This window comes from Moschus berezovskii, chromosome 2 (assembly GCF_049115385.1).
Source record: "Moschus berezovskii isolate FMDL1 chromosome 2, NW_MosBer_1.0, whole genome shotgun sequence".
NCBI classification, from domain to species: Eukaryota; Metazoa; Chordata; class Mammalia; order Artiodactyla; family Moschidae; genus Moschus; species Moschus berezovskii.
This window is the reverse complement of record NC_142461.1, coordinates 52,454,138-52,477,018: the sequence shown is the minus strand read 5'-3', so window position 1 is coordinate 52,477,018 and position 22,881 is coordinate 52,454,138. Positions and strand designations below refer to the sequence as shown.

Sequence of the window (22,881 nt, the reverse complement as noted above, 5' to 3'; positions counted from 1 at the left end):
ACCCAAACTCATGTCTTTTGAGTCGGTGATGCCATCCAACCATCTCATCCTCTGTCATCTCCTTCTCCTCCTGCCCTCAATCTTTCCCAGGGTCAGGGTCTTTTCAAATGAGTCAGCTCTTCGCATCAGGTGGCCAAAGTAATGGAATTTCAACTTCAACATCAGTCTTTCCAATGAACACCCAGGATTGATCTCCTTTAGGATGGACTGGTTGGATCTCTTTGCAGTCCAAGGGACTCTCAAGAGTCTTCTCCAACACCACAGTTCAAAAGCATCAATTCTTCAGCGATCAGCTTTCTTTATAGTCCAACTCTCACATCCATACATGACCACTGGAAAAACCATAGCCTTGACTAGAAGGACCTTTGTTGGCAAAGTAATGTCTCTGCTTTTTAATATGCTATCTAGGTTGGTCATAACTTTCCTTCCAAGGAGTAAGCATCTTTTAATTTCATGGCTGCAATCACCATCTGCAGTGATTTTGGAGTCCAGAAAAATAAAGTCAGCCACTATTTCCACTGTTTCTCCATCTATTTGCCGTGAAGTGGTGGGACCGGATGCCATGATCTTAGTTTTCTGAATGTTGAGCTTTAAGCCAATTTTCACTCTCCTCTTTCACTTTCATCAAGAGGCTCTTTAGTTCTTCTTCACTTTCTGCCATCAGGGTGGTGTCATCTGCATTTCTGAGGTTATTGACATTTCTCCCGGCAATCTTGATTCCAGCTTGTGCTTCTTCCAGCCCAGTGTTTCTCATGATGTACTCTGCACATAAGTTAAAGAAACAGGCTGACAATATACAGCCTTGAAGTACTCCTTTTCCTATTTGGAACCAGTGTGTTATTCCATGTCCAGTTCTAACTGTTGCTTCCTGACCTGCATACAGGTTTCTCAAGAGGCAGGTCAGGTGGTCTGGTATTCCCATTTCTTTCAGAATTTTCCACAGTTTATTGTGATCCACACAGTCAAAGGCTTTGGCATAGTCAATAAAGCAGAAGTAGATGTTTTTTTCTGGAACTCCCTTGCTTTTTCGATGATCCAGCGGATGTTGGCAATTTGATCTCCGGTTCCTCTGCCTTAGAAAGCAGTGAAGGTGTAAGCACCTTAAAATATTATGTAAGTGCTCTACCTTATGCAAATTTAGGAGAAAGATATTGCATATATTTTAAAGTTGGTGAAATAATATGTTCAATAAAATAATTATAGCCTTAAAATATCAGGATAATTTGGAAGCTCTTATGCTCTGAACCGAAAAGAAGTACTATATATTGATTTTATGAATCCTAAAGACTTTGGTTCTGATTTTATAAACTCTAAAGACTTCGGAATAATTTTAGACCAATTCCTTTAATTTATCCATGAATCTGAGGACCATGGCGATTGTCTCCCACAGTTAGTGACAATGGTGAGGCCTGAAGCTAGTACTCAGACTTGATCTCTTTAAACCTCAGGACTCCCTTTCCCTAATAGCAGCAGTGAAAACCTGCAGGAGTGAGGTCAGTGGGTTGGCTTTTTCAAAGAAACAAAGGGATATGAAAAGCTGAGTATCCTGGCAGTCTGTAGGCCTTTACTGAGCATTTAAAAGTCATTCTTTGTAGGGATACAAAACAAAAACAAAACAATCTTCCTTCATTAAATATGCATAATACCAGAATATGTAGTCCTAACGGGGTTTGGATCTCAACTCTCCTCCCTACCTGTTTAGTGGTCTTAGGCAAGTTACTCGTGTCTCAGTTTCCTGGGGCAGGATAATACCTACTTCTTTGTGTTATGAGGATGAAACTAATACACATGTAGAGCAAACAGGAAGTACTTGCCACAGAGTAAATCTTGCTATTACTGTTGATTATGGTTTTATGCACACTGGAAGATGTCAGTAAGGCATTCCCGTAACTCTCTGGCGCTACAGAATCAGACACACCAGACAGAATAGTTAAGTCTCACTATGGAGATCAAATGCCAAAAAGCAGGGTAATGGAGTAAAGGCAGCCACCTTTTAAGTACCGGCTGTGAATAGTTCCTGAAGAGGGGAGGAAACAATTCATGTGTCAAGTATGGTGTGAGCAAAGCAATGGGAGCAAGAATGAGCAGGACATGATCAGGAGTCCTTGGAACTGCTTGGCTGAATCCGGAGGTTTTGCTATTGGGTGTTAAGAAATAATCGATTAAGCAGCAGGAGGTAGTGGAAGAGATTGGAAAGTTGTCAGAAGCCTTGAGAATTCCTCTCCGGGCCTGACAAGCTCTCTGGATTCAACTTTTTCTTTTAGGCTTGGAAGGCCCACAGGACGTGCTCTTGAGAATAAACTGGGAGATGGGGGTGGGAGAACTATGCAAAATACCTCGCATTTAGCACTAAATAAGTATTAGTTCCTTTTTCCCCTCGGAGATTGAAAGGTTCCTTTAATAAAGGGGAGGGGTTAAATTAACGTAGATGTTTAACTCCTGTGCAGATAAACATTTTAATTTATCAATATGAAACCTGCCTGAAGCGTTTTCATTTAGAGCTTCCCTTACTCGTCCGCCTCCCGCGGCCGGCAGCAACCGACATGCAAAGCCCGGGGAAGGCAAGGGGTAAATGGTCGCTCCACGCATGCGTGAGAAGCCTTCTCAACTCCCCCGCGGCGTCTTTTCTTGGAACAAAACTAGCGCGGAGCCGCGGAGCTCCGCAGTTTGCGTAGAATCGAATTTCCTATTGCTCTCACGGTCCGTGTGGAATCCTCGAGTGGGGCAGTTCCCCTACGCTATTTGCGTTATTCGAAGTGAATGGCTGGGTGGTGCGTGTACGCCCAGAGCGTAGCGCCCATAGGCGGACGGGGTGCGGCTGCGCAAGGACTTGAGTGGGCCGTGTACGCCGCTAGCGTAACGTGGTGTCCGACGCGCGGGCCTCCGCGACGCAGTTGGCGCAGCCGGCTTTGGTGAATACACGATTTGGTGCAGCCGGGGTTTGGTACCGAGCGGAGAGGAGATGCACACGGCACTCGAGTGTGAGGTAACTATAAAACCCCGATTTGTTTACATTCCCTCCCCCAGAACCGGCCCCGTGCGCGGCGGAGACTGCGAGTCCCGGGACGGCGTGGGGGTAGAAAGGGAGACAGGAACCGGGGAGTCGGGGCTGAGTCCCTCGGGGATCGGGGCGCTGGGCTTCCCGCAGCTGCTGCAGTCGGCGGCGGCGGCGGCGAGCCGGGCAGAGCGCGCGGTGGGCTGCGCGTGGGCGCCGCGGCTTCTCCTGTGCGCTCTGGGCTGCTGCCGGGTTAGCGACCGGGCAGCCTCCGCCCCGCGTGCGGGACCCGCGCCCGAGTCAGCCTCCTGCCGAGGCTGGGGAGCCGTGCGGGGAGTGGGGGAGTCAGCGCTGAGCCGGCGGCGGCGGTTGGGGGGCTGCGCGCGGCCGGCTAGGGGCCGAGGGCGGCGTGGCCGGTGGAGGCGGGGACGCGTTGGCCCGAGGATGGGAGGGTCCGCGGTCCGGTCTCGGAGGGGCTGGGAGACAGGCGGCGGCGAACGCCCCCGATTCTTCCTCTCGCGTGCTCCCCTCCTGTATGTCACGGGGATCCCCGGGATGGAGCCTGGGCGCCGCTGTTCCGGCCCGGCAGGCTAACGGACGGTGGCGCCTCTGCGCCTACCGCGGGAGGCCTCGTGGCGGCTTACTTTCTCCCCGGCCAACCGAAAAGCCGAGGCGGGGCGCGGGGGAGTTGATATTGAAGCCAGCTGGGGTCCCTGGAGCTGAGGGCTCGGGTGGGGCTGGGTCGGTGGGCGAGGCCGGGTGAGCCGGGAGGTGGCGCGGCTGCCCAGGCTTTGTTCGTGAAAGCCCTTTGGCGGAGAACCTTAGGGGGCCCACCAGGCTGCACTACGTCGGGGAACCTTCGCAGCCCCCTCTCCGGGTCCAGGGATCTGCTCAACTCCTTGCTTCTCCCTTGGGATCCCCGAGTGTCCAGGCCTGGTGAGGGCGCAGGCGACGTGTGGCTTCCTGTGGCTTCTCTAAAGAACTGTTCACGTGGGAGGGAGCCTGTCCACATGGGCTGTCTTTATGAGCCGGGCACAAGGAAGAGAGAGCTCCGCAGGAGCCGCAGCCCTCAGTTGGAAGTGTCCTTCACTCAAATCCCTGTTTTAAGTAATAAAGTAACATTAAAGCACATAATTTAAAAAGACGGTAGGTTATACTGTGGACTTTTTTTAAGTCTTTTACGCCGTTCAGTTCTCTAGTTTCACCTAGGAACTGAGTCATTCTTGATGGAGCAAAACGAGCAAGTGACAAGTTTACGTTCCATTTGTGTGTGGTTTTTTTTTTGGACGGGTATCTAAATTTACCTAATTAAGAACTAGCAAATAATATATTGGAAGAACTGGAGACTTAAAATGTAGTTGTAGTAATTCAGTTGAAAGCCTGAAGACTCTTGTGTACTGTTTTTTGTTAGGACTTAATTCTCCAGATGTTAAGTCATCTTGAGTCAGTCTCGTTCTAGACCTTGGGTCCATACCAGTTATCTCACATCGCTAGCTGCACTAAATACTCTAGAGAGGATTATCAGTGTATTATCAGTGATGAGTGATTAGAAGATAAGAATGATGTACTGGAGGAGCTTTTAAACTTTTTTGTATGGTGAAGTTCAGAATGATGATTTTAAGTATATGGAATACATAAGATTACGGAGAATCCAGTTGTACTGAAAATTTTAAATATTAGTGGTGAATTCATGCCTTAGTAAAGCATTAAATATCAAGAGTAATGGCAGGTCATAATGTCTAATTTCAAGCTGGTGAGGACTGTAAATATAGGATTTAATTTGAATGATTTATATTAGTGTCAGGTGCTGCATGTTAACTGATTTTTTTTTTCCTACATTTATAACAAGGGATAACTAAGGTTAATTTATGGTATATCCTTCTTCCCTATCCAGATTCTCAAACTTGAATTCTATATACAGTTCCCTGGTTAATAACCCCTGTGTAACTTGTGCTACTTTAGAAGAAATGGTTAGTTATGAGGTGATATCAGTATATCACATGATAACTTGGGGCTTCCCAGGTAGCTCAGCGATAAAGATATCGCCTGCCAATGCAGAAGACACGGGTTTGACTCCTCAGTCAGGAAGATCCCCTGGAGAAAGAACTGGCAACCCACTCCAGTATTTTTGCCTGGGAAATCCCGTGGACAGAGGAGTTTGACAGGCTACAGTCCATAGGGTCTCAGAGTGGGACACAATTTATTCATTAAACAACACCCTTTACTTATTCTTCGTGTTACTTTGTATTCCACTAACAGCTTAAATGGAGAAGGAAACAGCAGCCCACTCCAGTGTTCTTGCCTGGAGAATCCCAGGGACCGGGGAGCCTGGTGGGCTGCCGTCTGTGGGGTCGCACAGAGTCAGACACGACTGAAGCGACTTAGCAGCAGCAGCACCAGCTTAAAAGTCAACACACTTCCTCCACTTTCTTGAGCACTTGATTTGAAGTCATTTTTAGGAGGCCTCCAGTTTGGTAGGCACGTACTTCTCTAAGTGGTGTTTTCAAACATTTATGAAGAATGTAGGGGATAGGTGTTATAACAAGGGTAATTATACCACAACAGGAATGATTATTTACTTGTAATTAAAAGAGAATTCTGTTACCCCACTTCCTCCACCCTTGTTTTGGCCACTATTGGAGAGAATGTAGGGCTTGGAATGAGACTGAAAGTTCAAAACTGATCCATTATTAACTAGTTTGGTTGCCTTGAGCAAGTTTCTTTGTCTTAATCTTTTATCTGTGAACTTGGAAGTACCAGAAAAATCTATCTCATGGTTTACCGCGACCTTTAAATGACATAATGAATCAAAGGGCTACAGATGATTTTACCTTCTTTTCTACATACAAACCTTCCAGTTCATTAGTGGTTGAGGGACTACTTTCTATTCCAGAATGAGGTTTAATGGTCTCTGGTGGCTCAGAGGTTAAAGCGTCTGCCTCCAATGCTGGAGACCCAGGTTCGATCCCTGGAGAAAGAAATGGCAACCCACTACTCTTGTCTGGAGAATCCCACGGACGGAGGAGCCTGGTAGGCAACAGTCCACAGGGTCGCAAAGAGTCGGACACAACTGAGTGACTTCACTTTCACTTTCACTGGGCCAGTGAAGAAGATAGTTATTGTTATTCATATGTAATAATCCATAGAATTTCTTCTTATTTTGCATTTTCTAACTTATAATTACATACATACTTCTTTTTTCTGCCAAACTAAATTCCTTGGGAGGCACATACTCCATAGCTTTTTGTCAAATAAAACTTGTGACACCTTATCCAGTGAATGTACAAAACTCTTTAATCAAATTAAAAATGTTGAGTGATACAAAATTTAAATTCAGTACTAACCAAAGGAAATACTTTGGATTTTTATATGTCAGCCCTTATCTGTGTAGTGGCTACCTCAAGAATGGAAATGTTTTTGTATATCAAAAGGACTATCACAAGTGTATATTAAACTTATTCACAAGCTGCAAAAGAGTATACAGTAGGAAATGGAAAAGAGGTATAGGTAATCAAAACAGCTAGTTATTTTGCTTTATAACAGGTTTATAACCTGTAAGGTCATCTTTGATTACGAGTAATTCTTATTAAAAATATACTAACTTTAGCTGTTACAAGAGTTCCGGTTTGTCCCAACAGTTTGATGCTGCCCCCTAGTGTTTGATTCCCCTTGAAGTTTTCATTCCCTTCATCTTTACCTTTCCCTAAAACAAAACTATTTTAAGTTGCAATTAGATTCTTACATAGTTTACTTTGAGATTTCCTCCAGCTGGTTAATGTTGCTATGAGTCATTTTGAACTGTTAAAAAGTTATTGCTTTTCACCCTAATTTTTCAAATAGAGGGTGAGTTTGAATGGAGATTGAACAGTATAAGTCCTTGTTTTCTTGCAAATTATGTTGGAGGAATTTTTCAGACAGAAAGAGGGCTGTATGTTAAATATGTATTTTTGAGGTTAACTTTATATATGAATAGTAGCAGTTACTTCAGTCTGGGTTTCTTCTGGTTTAACTTAGTCCCATATAACTATTGCCTCCACTGTACTGAAAATGTTAAAATCACATAGCCTTTACTTTTTTTAGTTCAAGTTTTTTGGAACTTTGACGTTTATAGAATGAGATTTGAAAAATAGTCTCAAGGACCTTTAATAACCATAAGATTTCATGTAGTCATTTATGTAAACTCTTATTAAAATGTCAAATTATACCAGTTATCAGTATTCCAAACAGCTTTTTTCATTTTCATTTTCTGTAAGTTCTGTGAGTAGACCACACACACACAGAACAGGTTTTTTCAAAATAAAATAGATAAGCAAATATTCTTAACAAATATTTACCTTAATCAGAATATTCAAAAGTATGTCAGTAGATATGAGGCAATTTTAAACTGAAATTGTAAAGTTTAAATAATAATAGCATTATTGAAATTATTTTAAACTGTTAAAGAGACCGTGTTTAATATTCAGAACACAATAATTTTTTGTCAGCACATCATAGAACATACCGTGTCAAACTCGAATAGATTTTCACTATTAGATTTTTCATGTGAAAAGGTATTGAGTGGGATGGTGGTTTCAGATGTGTTCAGTTCAGTCACTCAGTCATGTCTGACTCTTTGCAACCCCATGGACTGCAGCATGCCAGGCTTCCCTGTCCATCACCAACTCCTGGAACTTGCTCAAACTCATGTCCATCGAGTCGGTGATGTCATCCAACCACATCCTGTTGTCCCCTTCTCCTCCTGCCTTCAATCTTTCCCAGCATCAGGGTCTTTTCCAGTGAGTCAATTCTTCCCATCAGGTGGCCAGAGTATTGGAGCTTCAGCATCAGTCCTTCCAATGAATATTCAGGACTGATTTCCTTTAGGATGAACTGTTTTGATCTGTTTACAGTAGAAGGGACTCTAAAGAGTCTTCTCCAACACCACAGTTCAGAAGCATCAATTTTTCGACACTCAGCTTTCTTTATGGTCCAACTCTCACATCCATATGTGACTACTGGAAAAACCATAGCTTTTACTAGATGGACGTTTGTTGTCAATATCTCTGCTTTTTAAATATGCTATCTGGGTTGGTCATAGCTTTTCTTCTAAGAGGCAAGTGTCTTAATATCATGACTGCAGTCACCATCTGCAGTGATTTTGGAACCCAGGAAAATAAAGTCTCTCACTGTTTCCATTGTTTCCCCCTCTATTTGCCATGAAGTGATGGGACTGGATGCCATGATCTTAGTTTTTTGAATGTTTCAGATTTGTAAGTATATGGATAAAACCTAAAATTTTTTTCAAGTACAGTGTCAGTTATTTTCATTAAGAGTTAGTGGTATATGATTTTGTGGTTTTATATTTGTAGGCTTTCCTGGTGGCTCAGTGGCAAAGAATCTGCCTGCCAATGAAGGAGAAGGGAGTTCAATCCCTGGGTTGGGAAGATCTCCTGGAGAGGGAAACGGTAACCCACTCCAGTATTCTTGCCTGGTAAATCCCATGGACAGAGGAGCCTGACAGGCTACAGTCCATGGAGTCCCAGAGTCAGACATGACTTAGCGACTAAACAGCAACTATTATGGTTTATATTTACCATTTATAATATGTATTTTACTGTCAAAAGAGAAGGTATCAGGTAGTTGTTTTTGCATTAACATTTCGTACAGCCATGTTTACACTTGTTTTGGGGGACCATCCTTCCCATTCATAGCAGTGGTTTTTGGGAATTAGAAAGTGAATCAGAATGTTGGAGATACCTTTTATCATTATAAGATTAGGTACTTTCATGGGACCCAGAAGCATTGTTATTAGAATTACTAATTACTGTGAACTGCTGTATGAAAGTTATTTTTAATGCTCTAGTGATTATCAAAGAGTTGTCAGTCAGTGATCACTTTAGTTTTTAGATTTATTTTCATTCACATAGAAGTAGAAAATTAAATTGCTTTCAGTTTTAGTAACAAGGTCACAAATACATATATCCCACAGCCCTGTTATTTTCATGTTTGTAAAAAAAAAAAAAATTTCAGATGCCCTTCATACCTCTAAACTTTTTTTCTGAATTCACTTTACATGTTCTGTGAAGTTTTGAGTTTTACAGTAGTGGTTTCCTCTATTGTCGTCTGTTGAATTGGTAAATTAAAAAAAAAAAAATGTGTAGATTAAGTCAAGGGTCAGCAAGTTATGACCATGGACCAAATCAGTTTGCTTTTGTAAATTAAATATTAATGGATGCATGAATATATTGTGTATTGCTGCTTTGTGCCATAATGACAAAATTGAATAGGTGCCATAGAGACTATACTGCCTGCAAATCCTAAAATGTTAACTATCTGACCCTTCAAGTCAGCCAACTCCTGGCAGTTCTTCATATTCTATCATTATTTGACATGTTGCTGTTTTTAAAATACTTACATTTTCCTAGTTCTTATATGAGTAAAAATACTTCAGCAGAGAAACATTCAAATATAAATGAATGGGTAATAATATGTGTTCTCAGGTATTCTTCACATTAATAGTAGAGGAAGCTTTTTGTCTCTTCCATGCCAGAGGAATAGCACCCTTGTTTGTGATGCTTAGAGTTGTAATGTGGCTTTCGACCTGGAGCTGCTACCTAACTATCACTGTTTTTCTGCTGCTCCTTATGCAGTGTCTCTCAGTTTACCTTCTCTCGTTTAAAAGGTGACTGTGTCTTCCTTGTACCTCCTTCAGAGCAGATAGTGTTTCATATTTATTTTTATGCCTTCTCCCTGCCCCTTCCTCTTCCCTTTCCTCCTTTCTCCTTTGTTCCCACTTCCCTCATAAAGCAATTCATGATTGCATGTTTACAGGACTGTGAACAGGTGTTTTGATGTAATATTTCTCAGGCACCTCTGCTGAAGTTGAATCATTATTTTATTCTGTTTACATGCAAATAAGTATACTTTGTGTTTTGTTGTAGAAGAACATAGCCTCATGATGAAGGAAAGATTGATTTATATACCGTATCAAGATATATAGAGTAAGATATGATTTGTTATTACTTTGAAAATCAGGTCAGTAAAAGTATAATATTTGAAAAACATTTTATGTAATTATAATGTAATTATTACATAATTGTATAATTACAACAAAATTAGAACAGATACCATGTATATATAATATAATATATAATATATGACATATGTTGCAAAGCAACAGGATTATGCTTTCTATTTCCATGGACCTTGTTTAATGTAGAATTTCAACTGACTTCATAACTTGTTAATGTTTAGAATATATATGTTAAGATTTTTGTTTTAAATTAGCATACTCTTGTTTTTTCAAGTAAGGTGAATTATTTGATATATATAGCATATATAGCAACAACAGCAACTGGTGTAAGTAAGTTTATTTTCAAGAAAATAATCATTAATTTAAAAAAAGAACTGAAGAAGGAAATCAACTACGATCAAATCACTGACAGAGATTTTAAGAACAAGTGTTTAAGCACAGTGTAAATATAATATTATCTACAGTATAATTTATGATTTGTATATAAAAATGTTTAGAGCTTTTCCTCTGAAGGTTTCTGCTTAAACACACGTACTTGAAAGTTTTATTAAGGGTAAAATGTAAACTTTCTTAGTGAACAGATAAAAGACTATTGTTTGTTAGTTCAGCGGTTGTTTTATTTTCCCGAAAAAAGAAGTGGATGTTATGGGTCATGTTAATTTTAATTACGGCCTTTTTTTTTTTTTAAAGAAAACAATACATATTAAATATAGGGAGGAAAAAAAATCTTCTTAAATTTAGAAGTCATAAAGAAATTGCAAAAATAAGTTATGGACTTCAGTGCATGTACATGGAAACACATCTATCCATGAATGGGAAAACATTGTAATCAAAGTAAAAAGGCACTGGACAGAATTGAAGGTGTTTTCTGCAGACAATATGACTAAGCCATGTTATATAAAAAGTTCATGTATGTTTATAAAAATATTGGGACACCAGGAATAATTTCAAAATGTAAATAAGAATAAGATAATTTTGTATTGTGTGTGTTCAGTCCTTTATGACCCCATGGACTGTAGTGTGCTAGGCTCTGTCCGTGGGATTTTCCAGGCAAGAATATTGAAGTGCGTTGCCGTTTCCTTCTCCACGGTTCTTCCTGACCCAGGGATCAAACATGCTTCCTTCTCTTGCATCTCCTGCATTGGCAGGCTCATTCTTTACCCCTCTGCCACCTGGGAATTTTACCTGTTCCAAAATTAATAGTATCAACTACTAATGAGAATACTATGAACATTCAGCTGGTGGCAGTATAACCAAATTTAATTTATCTAGAAAACAATTTGAAAGTATGTAACAAGACCTGTCTGAAAAGTATTCAGACTTTGGTGGTTTTTCCCCATATCTTGGACTTATCCAACCAAGCAAGTAACTAAAAACAATAGCACAAATTGAAGTTAAAATTATTATATAATGTGATTAAAACTCTATAAACAAATGCTTGTGGAATCTTGAAACTGTAATTCACTTTCCTCCACATGTTACACAATGTGACTTTGGATTTAGCACTCTTCCCACCTCTCCATGCATGAACCCTCTCATTTCCTCTATCTCAGTTTTTCAGTACCAGTTATATCGTAATTCTGGTTTAGAACAGTAGTGTTATATTTTTATGACTATAAAGGTTATTTGTACTGTAAATTGGTACTTACCCTGCACAACTTTTTTTCCCCTGGCATTAATAATTTTCTTATCTTTTCTCTTTCTAAATGTCTATATATCACAAAATCTACCCCAATCTGTGTATCTGAATGTGATTCTGTAAGACAGAGAATGTGCCCTAAAACACTCTATGTTTATTTAAGAATTTTATGTAGTTTTCTTTATATTGGAGGTTGAACTTGATCATAAAGATGGATTGATAATTGTTAATGAAATTGCTGTTTGCTAGTAGAAATTAAGTAGTTTTGACATTTGAATTATGATTTTGTAAGATTCTGCTAAATGGCAGAACAGAACCATTTAACTTTGTTCAAACAACTGTAAGCTAAAATTTATCAGATAGAAAGCTTCCCTGGTAGAGAAGAAGTAGCCTGTGTTGTCAGCAGCATCAAAAAATGGTAATGTTATAAAAATGTTGCCTCGGAGATTGTGTTTTTTACCCCCTAATCTTATGGAAAGGAAGGATCATTTTACCTGGCAGTGCGTATGAGTGATAAGTTGGTACAAAATCCGGCATGTGTAACAGTGACAAGATGCTGAAAAAGGAAAATAGGAAGAGTGACGATGAATGGAGTAATAAAGATTTGAGGCAGTGGCAGTAACTATTCTTAGAATGAAGGCAACAGTCAGGGATAATGAATGGAAGGAGAACACAGCTCTGCAGGTTGAAAGGAAAAGGCATGTGTTTCTCATCCAGGTCCTAAGGTTAGCCCCCTGTCTTGAAGTCCTCTTTACATGTTGTACAGGTATATATGCATTTGTAGTGGAAAGATGTTGAAGCTTATTAAGTTGAAAGGCTAACTAAAATTATAAACATTTAGTAACTTCAAAAGGCATCACAATATTTTGTGATTGATAAAGGTCAGCCAGTTCATACATTTACAAATCTCAGATGTTCTTTGTATTCACAAGCAGCAAAACAGACACGGGAATGTCAAAGGTGGCTTTCTGCAATGTGGTTCCAGATTCCCTGTAATGAATGGTTAAAAAGCAGAGACTTCAGATAGTTTGAACATTTAATGAGAAAATGTAGGTTTGTACATGAATGTTTAGAATACAATAATAGATTTGATGTGTGATTGCTTGATCTGGTACATTTGATCAATGCTCATGTTTATAAGTGAAACAGGAGGAGCCCTGAATTTTGCCTGAGCTCCGTTAGCATGCCTCTACTATTTTTGTATGAATGAGTTGCAGGGTAAATATTAGAGATTGAGCTTATGTTGGTAATAGCTACATTGACATTCCAAACTGAGTTAAAGTGGGGGAATGAAGAAGGAAACCTTGAAGGTCTAAGAGGATTCAAGGGTTCTTGATAAGGACTCAGTAATTTTATGCCTTTAAGTTTTATAAAGTCAGTGAAACTGGTATGTCATGGTAATTCTTCACAACTTTTTCTCAGTTGGATGCCTCCTCTAATATAAGAGTTGTTCTTGGATGTACTAACACTGCATATGCTCTTGGAATATTTTTGGTAGCATTCTTTGGAAGGAGTCAAAGCGAAGGGACCTTTACCCACTCTGGTTCTCTACTTTTCAGAAGCTAAGTGAAAGACGTGTAGTACCACATCAAATAGTGGTAATACTTAAGGTTAATAAACTTTACAAAGTACACATTTCATATACATTAGTTCAGTTGGTGGATATATGTAGGGACTGTTGCCCCTGTTCCTTAGAGAGGAAAGAGTGACAAAGCTAGGATGAACTAGAGACGAAGGTTTCTGACTCCTGATTCTATTCTATGTACATTACATTGGGTGCTTATATCAGAAATGGAATTTAAAATGGATCCCAGTTCAGTTCAGTCACTCAGTCATGTCTGAGTCTTTGCGACCCCATGGACTGTAGCACGCCAGGCCTCCCTGTCCATCCCCAACTCCTGGAGTTTACCAAGTAAACTTGGATCCCAGAGGATCCAAGTTATATTACTATTAATAACTTGCACTTAAATAGCATTTAAACATTTACAATAAAATGGAAAAACATTTAAAACTTTTATCATTACAAAAAAGGATATACATTATTTTATTTGGTTTCCATAATTACTGTGAAATAGAACAGGATACTTAAAGAGGCTAAGTAATTTACCCAATATCTTATAGCTACTGCTGCTGCTGCTAATAAGTCGCTTCAGTCGTGTCTGACTCTGTGCGACCCCATAGACGGCAGCCCACCAGGCTCCCCCGTCCCTGGGATTCTCCAGGCAAGAATACTAGAGTGGGGTGCTGTTTCCTTCTCCAGTGCGTGAAAGTGAAAGTGAAGTCGCTCAGTCGTGTCCAACTCCTAGCAACCCCATGCAGCCTACCAGGCCCCTCCATCCCTGGGACTTTCCAGGCAAGAGTACTGGAGTGGGTTGCCATTGCCTTCTCCAATCTTACAGCTGCTGCTGCTAAGTCACTTCAGTCGTGTCCAACTCTGTGTGACCCCATAGACGGAAGCCCACCAGGCTCCCCCATCCCTGGGATTCTCCAGGCAAGAACACTGGAGTGGGTTGCCATTTCCTTCTCCAATGTGTGAAAGTGAAAAGTGAAAGTGAAGTCGCTCAGTCGTGTCCGACCCTTAGCGACCCCACAGACTACAGCCAACCAGGCTCCTCCATCTGTGGGATTTTCTAGGCAAGAGTACTGGAGTGGCTTGCCATTGCCTTCTCCGATCTTATAGCTAGTAAGTGGCAAGACCAGGTTTCTGAGACCTTAGACGGGTATTTCTTCAGTAAACAACTAGTCTCATTGCTTCTCATGCATTTTGTGTATACTGCTGTAGAGAGAAACTAAATTGGTGTCTGACTACATGGATAAATTTTGCTGAGGCCATTTAGTAATATACCAGTTGTATTATATTTATGTGATTCAGGTTATAAATAAAACAAATTCCTGCCATGATAGTGAAACCTTTCCCAAAAAATGAAGTCTTCTTTGAAATTAGGGTGCCATGTATATTATTGAATAGATTTTCATGTTAAGTTTACTTAATACATGATATATTTCTATAATCCAGGTTGAAGGTTTTAGGGATTTCTCTCTTGGTTTTCACCTCATTGACCTTTATAATATCAATCTGGAACATTGAAATAGCTAGTTTTAAAACATTGCTAAATGATTTATAGTATTTTTTCTCTGATTGTTACGTTTGTATATATATATATATATATATATATATATATGTATTTGTATGTGTGAGAGTCAAGAACCTGAGACAGACATTAACTTCTGGTTCTTTCATTTGACCTAACATTTTCCTTTAAAAAAAAAAAATCCCCTTGCGTAAAAGTTGTTTGCTTTGTTCTTAATCAAATGAATAGATTATACACAGGATATACTTTGTTGGCCTCTCTAGTAACAGGAACCACATATTTGGAATAGAATTATTTCAGTGCTTATTATTTTTCTTATATCAATCAATCATTTTGTTAAGTAATATAGTGATAGTAGGGCTTCCTCAGTGTCTCAGCGATAAAGAATCCTCCTGCAAAGAAGATATGGATTCAATCCCAGGGAAGATCCCCTGGAGGAGGAAATGGCAACCCACTCTAGTATTCTTGCCTGGAGAGTCCTATGGACAGAGGAGCCTGGCAGGCTATACAGTCCACGGGGTCGCAGGGTCAGACACTTAGCACGCATACTCATAGTGATATAAACATTTTTTTTAAACTGACTGTAAGTATTAGAGACCATTTCTTTTCCCTTTAAAATATTTTGGTAGTATATTTTAGATGGATTGCATTAGTAGTTATCCCACAGTGTTCTGGTTTTTAAGATACACAGATACACTGGTGTAACAGAAAAAGCCCCTGACTTTCAAGTCAGGGTACTGCCAGAAACTTGAAATATCACTTTAATCATATGTATACCTCTGGGTCTTAGATATCCATGTACTTTTTAAAAATGTGTTTAGTTGATTATACTTAAGAATCTTTTCATCTTAAACTTTCTACAACCCTATTTTCATTTGTATGAAATAAAGATCATTATCTTTCTTGAGGCAAAATACCTTTAGACAGATTAGTGTACTTTAGGTATGTTCTTGATAAAAGTGTTTTATTTACTTAAAAATTGAAAAATTTATTTGCCATTTTATGTAGGAAAACTACAATTGAAAGCCTGTAATTAAAAATTTTTGTAAATCTTTATAGAAGAACTTGCTGTCTAGATTATCAATCCTGATTACTTCCTTTTAAGGTTTTAGTTAACCTTTTTCTTAGGTATAATCATATATTTTGTTAAGCAAGTTTCTTTGGTTACAAATGATTTTTTTCCTCTGGTTAAAAAATGGATTTTCTGTTATGGTATTTTTAAGAATGCATGCAAAAACTGGTGAAATTAGAATAAAATCTCTAGATAACAGTATTCTATCAGTGTCAGTCTCCTGGTTTTGAAAATGTACTGTGCTTATGTAGAATGTTTTCATTGGGGAAAACTTGGTAAAGAGTACATGGATAAACTCTGAACTATTTTTACAAGTTCAAGTTCTTGTGAGTCTTACATTATTTTAGAAAACTTAAATTCATCTTTGGGTATGGTTAAGTATGGGTCTTTCTAGAAATTGCATATTACTGATTTTACTAAATGAAAGTTGAAATATGTATTCTTAATGGATTAAAAATTATGTTTTGTCTGAAATATAAAACACCTCTAGAAAAGCACCCAGATGTTAACTGTGAAAGTGAAGTGAAAGTGAAAGTCGCTCAGTCATGTCTGACTTTTTGTGACCCCATGGACTATACAGTCCATGGAATTCTCCAGGCCAGAATACTGGAGTGGGTAGCCGTTAAGTGTAAACCTTGACACACCTGGGTGAACACACCTGGGTAACCAGCACCCACAGGTAATGATAGAACACAAACTGCAGCACAGAACTCCTGCCTGGTTCCTCTCATCACTTTTCACACCAGAAAATAACCACTAGCCTCACTGAGTATTTAGGTCTGATGTTAATGTTAAAATGTTAGTGAATTTTATAGAAAAATGTGGGTTTCATTTTTTCTTTGCATCAAATGTAATGTATTTACATGAGAAATAGTGTGTACACAGCACAATGATTAAAGTACTTAATTGTGAATTAACCTGACCCTTCATGTAGAAATTACACAATGAGAGAATACTTAAACCTTTCACTGTGATAGTAAATTGGAAATCAGTAACAAAAGGTGAAATTAAATTGTGTGCAGTAGGATTATGCATAGCTGTTTGTAGTACCCAGAAGTCTTGAGTGAATAACTTTATGTATATTTACTGAATTGAAAACCAAATCAGTTATAAAACTAATATTCTTAATTCCCAAAACTTTGAAAACTGTGAAACGTAAGTGACAGCAGAAGATTTTGTCTAGGGCAAAACTGAGTCCTGTAAAGGCCAGTATTTAGGATTGAGTGGTAAATGGACTTTGGCAACATTTCCACCATTCCTGCCTCCACCCCGAAGATCTTTTTGCTATGGATAGAAAAGGATCCTTAAGAAAAGGATTCCGGAGAATGCTTGGGAAACTGTAAGTTGTAGGTGAGACTGTATTTTCCAATCTCCTTATTTATTTGATTGATTGTGCTGATATGGCTATGTTCTTGCCCATGAAGTCTGAGAAGTGATGAAAGCAATATCTACTTTATTTGCTGCTTCAAAATTTCTGAACCTGGATTTCCATTGTTTGTTTTACCACTGACAAGAATAGCACTCATGTAAGATTGATGTGTCTCTGACTGACTGGGGCTCACAAACCTAGAGCAGTCATCTTGGACGGGTATTAAGAGAGAGAAATTTGCTTTTTTCTTAAGCCACTACCCTTTGAGAGAGGTTTCTTTGCAATAGCTGCTTAGTCTGTGCTGACAAATGCATACTTCATGCAAGTGATTCTTAGGCACATATCTGCTATGGCTGTTCTAAAGTTGCAAAGTTAATGTATGATTTACTTTTAAGAATACTTAACACAGATTTAAATATTACCTGTATAATGTCACTAATGTATTTATTTGCTTTCCTGTGATGCTCTCTTGAATGTAAATGATTATGATTAGGGGACTCAAGATATCAGAATCTTTTCAGTAAACAAATTGAGTACATTTAAAAAGTTTTTAAAAATGACAATTTAAAGCTCATATAGATCACTGACATTTTTTGTGTTGCATGGAGTCATTAATTTAATGTTGCCTGATATGCATGTATGTTTTATTTTCACCACTGGTACTTATTCATTTGACAGTGGGATAATATGCACTGAAGAAACGGCAAGACATTTACATGTCAGATGAACAGAGCAACATTCATTCAGAGTATCGCCTTTCACTAGCATCTTCTAGTGGAAAACCAAGGTAATTGTAGGGTGTGTAATGTTCTCTTTCTGCTATTAATAGCAATTGTCTTAATTATCTATGCTCTTTCATTTTCATTAGTCTATAGGTAAAATTGATATGTTTTAAATGGTGACTTTATCCTTGAGACTATTATATAAGAAACTGAAGTGTTTAGATTAAAAACAAAATCTCCAACTTAATGTAGCTTTGGGATTAAATATATTTTATAGATTATTTTCCAAAATTCTTAACTCACATAAGCCACATATGATAACTAAACCTAATTTATTCAGGTAATACTCGATTTAATTAAATATCATTTGACATAAATGGGAGTGTTTGATAATTTACTTGTATAGGTAGTGTCTCAAACTTTAGCTAGCAACAGACTCAACTAGGAAGACTGGTTGACACTGCTGAGCCCTAACCCCAGAGTTCCAGATTTAGTAGGTCTGGGTGGGGTGAAAGAATTTACATTTCTAAGAAATTCTCAGGTAATCATGATACGGCTTCTGCTGCTCCTCCAATATATGTTGATTAATCACTGATGGTGGTTAGGTATCAAACTTTAAAAAAGTACATACGGTACAGATGACCTCTGACTTAGGGTAGTTTGAATTTACAGTGATGAAAAAGCATTATGCATTCAATATTTGAATTTTGAATTTTTATCTTTGCCCAAGCTAGTGATACACAGTACAACACAATCATGATGCTGGGCAGTGGCAGTGAGCTGCAGCCCATAGTCAGCTGTGCAATCACAGGGGTAAACAGGCATTCTGTATCAATTCATACAACCTTTTTTTTCCCCATACAACCTTCTGTTTTTCACTTTCAGTACAGTATTCAGTAAAGTTCATGAGATTATTATGAAACAGACTTTGTGTTAGATGATTTTGCCCAATTGTAGGCTAATTAGTGGTAAGTGGTCTGAGCATGTTTAAAGTAGGCTGGGCTAGCTATGATGTTCAATAGATAATGTATATTAAATGTATTTTCAACTTAGGATATTTTTTAAGTTAGGATGGATTGAGGCAGCAATGTAAGGTAGTTTCTGTTTCTTTACATCAGGTTTTTTATTAACATCTGGTATTTTCAAGTCTTAATTTTTGCCTCTTAATGTCTTATGTTCTTCTTTATATCATATACAAAATCATTGTTACTGATTCTTTTTCTGGACTCTGTTCTTCTTTGGTCTGTGTTATTTTAGTTATTGTAACTTTCTAAAAAGAAGTCTTTGTCATCTTGCTAATTTTCTGAACTTTGTTGATTGCCCTTTGTTTTTGCTCTTCCACATGAGTTTTTGGATGACCTTATGCAGTCTCACAAAAAGTTGACAGCTGCAGGATATTGATTGACATTGAATTAGATTTGTATACACTTGGAAGACTATATATCTTAAGGTGTTTATTCCATTCACGTAGGTGGTCTTTGTACAGTTTTTGCAATTCTTCTTTACTTTCCTTCAATAGTATCTCATAACTTCTCCTTTTAATGGTCTTACTCTGTTTCTGTCTAAGAACCTAGTAATTTTTGTTTATCGATGTGTTTTCTAATTGGTTTTCACTGGATAAAATTTGATACTAAAAAATTTTTATTGAAGTACTATATGTATACAGAAAAATAGTATGATAAGTACAGTGAATTATCACAAAGTAAACATTACCATTACTCACAAAAGAGAACATTTTTACAATTTCCAATCCCAATTATCACCCCCTACCTTCCTTTCAGAAAATAACTATTAAGCCATCTTGGTTTAGTTTTGCCCGTTTTAAATTATATATAAATAGACTTTTATTTATTTAAAAGTCAGTGTTTTATTTAGTGTTTGTTATCTTCTGCTGTTTATTGTTTAGTCACTAAGTTGTGTCCAACTCTTTGCAACCCCTTGGACTGTGACACATGATGCTACTCTGTCCTTCACTATCTCCTGGAGTTTGCTCAAACTCATGTGCATTGAGTTGATGATGCCATCTAAGCATCTCATTCTCTATTGTCCCCTTCTCCTCCTGCCCCCAATCTTTTCCAGCATCAGGGTCCTTTCCAGTGAGTTGGCTCTTTGCATCAGGTGCCCACAGTATTGGGGCTTCAGCAACAGTACTTCCAATGAATATTCACAGTTGAGTTCCTTTAGGATTGACTAGTTTGATCTCCTTGCAGTCTTAAGGGACTCTCAGGAGTCTTCTGCAGCACCACAATTCTAAAGTATCAATTCTTCGGTGCTCAGCCATCTCTATGGTCCAACTCTCACACTGTTCATGACTACTGGAAAAATCATAACTTTGACTATATGGACCTTTGTCAGCAAAGTGATGTTCAGGCCAGTCACATTTTAAGTGCTCAGTATCCACATGTAGCTACTGGCTACTATGCTGGAAAGTGTAGATCTAAAAGATTTATTTGGGAGACTTAGCTTCAAGACCTTCAATATAGGATATAATATGCATTATAAAGGAAAGACTGATAAAATATACAGTTACCTTTTGCTTAGTCTCAATTTGTGAGATTCATTTATGTTAGTGTGTGAAGCTTTAATTTTATTTTTATTCCTGTGTAGCATTCCATTGTAAAATTGTTCTATTTATTTATGTGTTCATTAACATTCTACTGTTGATGGACATTTGGCCTTTTGTTTGTTTTGAGCTATGATGAATGATGATTGTGTGAATTTTTATGTTCATTCATTTCTTTTGGTGTCCCTGTACATGCGTTTCTGCATACATCCAAGAGGAGCATTGCCATGTGAAAGGATATGCTTATGTTCATCTCCTGGTAGATCCTGCCAAACAGCTTTCCAGAGGTTACCAGTCTACAGTCCCACCAGTAGTGTATGCAAGTTCTAGTTGACTCCATATTCTTGCCTACATCTTTTATGTTTTATTCATTCTGGTGGGTATGTAGTGGTATCTACTTGTGATTTTAATTTATAATTCTGTATTAAGGTTGAGAATCTTCAATCTGTTCAAAACCTACCTATTTTTGCATTGAGTTATCTCTTAATTTTCATATTTCCCAAATTTTCCAAATAAATCTTCTAGATCTATACTTTCCAGTACAGTAATTAGTAGCCACATGTGGCCACTGAGCATTTGAAACGTGACTAGTTTGAATTAAGATGTCTTTGGACACAAATCAAGCCTCAGTAAATTTAAGAAAATTGAAATCATATCAAGCATCTTTTCTGATAACTCCACTAAGTAGATATCAATTACAGGGGAATAAACTGTAAAAAACAAACAACACATGAAGATTTAACAATATGTTTCTAAATAACGAACACATTACTGAAGAAATAAAAAGGGAAATTAAAAAATTCCTAGAAACAAATGACAATGAAAACATGACCCAAAATCTATAGGATGCCACAAAAGCAGTTCTAAGAGGTAAGTTGATAACAATGCAATCCTACCTCCAGAAACAGCAAAAACATTGAATAGAGAACCTAACTTTATCCCTGCTGCTGCTGCTAAGTTGCTTCAGTCATGTACGACTCTGTGCGACCCCATAGACGGCAGCCCACCAGGCTCCCCCGTCCATGGGATTCTCCAGGCAAGAACACTGAAGTGGGTTGCTGTTTCCTTCTCCAATGCATGAAAGTGAAAAGTGAAAGAGAAGTCGCTCAGTCGTATCTGACTCTTGGTGACCCCATGGACTGCAGCCTACCTGGCTCCTCCATCCATGGGATTTTCCAGGCAAGGGTACTGGAGTGGGTTGCCATTGCCTTCTCCACTTTATCCCTCAGTTCAGTTCAGTTCAGTTCAGTCGCTCAGTCGTGTCCAACTCTTTGCGACCCCATGAATCACAGCACGCCAGGCCTCCCTGTTCATCACCAACTCCCGGAAACAGCCTAAAAAAGAACAGAAAAACTCCAAAGTTAGTAGAAAGAAAGAAATCATAAAGATCAGAGCCAAAATAAATGAAAAAGAAATTAAGGAAACAGTAATAAAGATTAATAAAACTAAAAGCTGGTTCTTTGAGAAGATAAAATTGAAAAACCATTAGCCAGACTCACCAGGCAAAAGGGGGAGAAGGATCAAATCAACAAAATTAGAAATGAAAAAGGAGAGAAATTACAGCAGACAACACAGAAATACAAAGGATCATAAGAGACTATTATGAACAACTATATGCCAATAAAATGGACAGACTGGAAGAAATGGACAGATCCTTAGAAAAGTTCAACCTTCCAAGACTGAACTAAGGAGAAAGAAATTAGGAACAACCTAATCACAAGAACTGAAATCTAAACTATGATCAAAAATCTCCGATAAAACAAAAGCCCAGGGTCAGATTGCTTCACAGGTGAATGCTGTCAAATATGTAGAGAAGAACTCATGCCTATACTTCTGAAGATTTCAGAAAATCACAGAAGAAGGAACACTTCGAAACTCATTCTACAAGGCCACCGTCACCCTGATACCAAAAACAGATAAAGCTATCACAAAAAAAGAAAATTGCAGGCCAATATCACTGGTGAACATAGATGCAAAAATCGTCAACAAAATTCTAGCAAACAGAATTCAGCAGCACATTAAAAATATCATATACCATGATCAAGTTGGGGTCATACCAGGGATGCAAAGATTCTTCAATATATGCAAATCGATCAATGTGATACACCATACTAACAAGTTGAAAGATAAAAACCATATGATAATCTCAATAGATTTCACAAAAGCCTTTGACAAAATTCAGCACCCATTTATGATAAAAAAAAAAAAACTTCAAAAAATGGGCATAGAAGGAACCTACCTCAAAATAGTAAAGGCCGTATATGATAAAACCCACAGCAAACATTATTTTCAATGGTGAAAAACCGAAAGCATTCTCTCCAAGATCAGGAATAAGACAAGAGTGCCCACTCTTGCCAGTATTATTCAGCATATTTTTGGAAGTCTTAGCTATGGCAGAGTAGAAAAGGAAATAAAAG

At 38.4% G+C, this 22,881-nt stretch overlaps 1 protein-coding gene across 4 annotated transcripts in view; it reads left to right on the top strand.

Moving 5' to 3' along the window:
* SLC39A10 (solute carrier family 39 member 10) overlaps positions 1–22,881 on the top strand; it is an 84,175-nt gene that overhangs the window by 8,790 nt on the left and 52,504 nt on the right. The window contains exons 1-2 of one of the 4 annotated variants that reach the window (XM_055397152.2): positions 2,649–2,986; positions 17,858–17,966. The gene's annotated coding sequence lies outside the window, so the exon portion shown is untranslated. Of the gene's footprint in view, positions 1–2,648; positions 2,987–15,939; positions 17,161–17,857; positions 17,967–22,881 lie in introns of those variants that run through there. The other 3 variants (XM_055397155.2, XM_055397154.2, XM_055397153.2) reach the window with 3 other exon arrangements.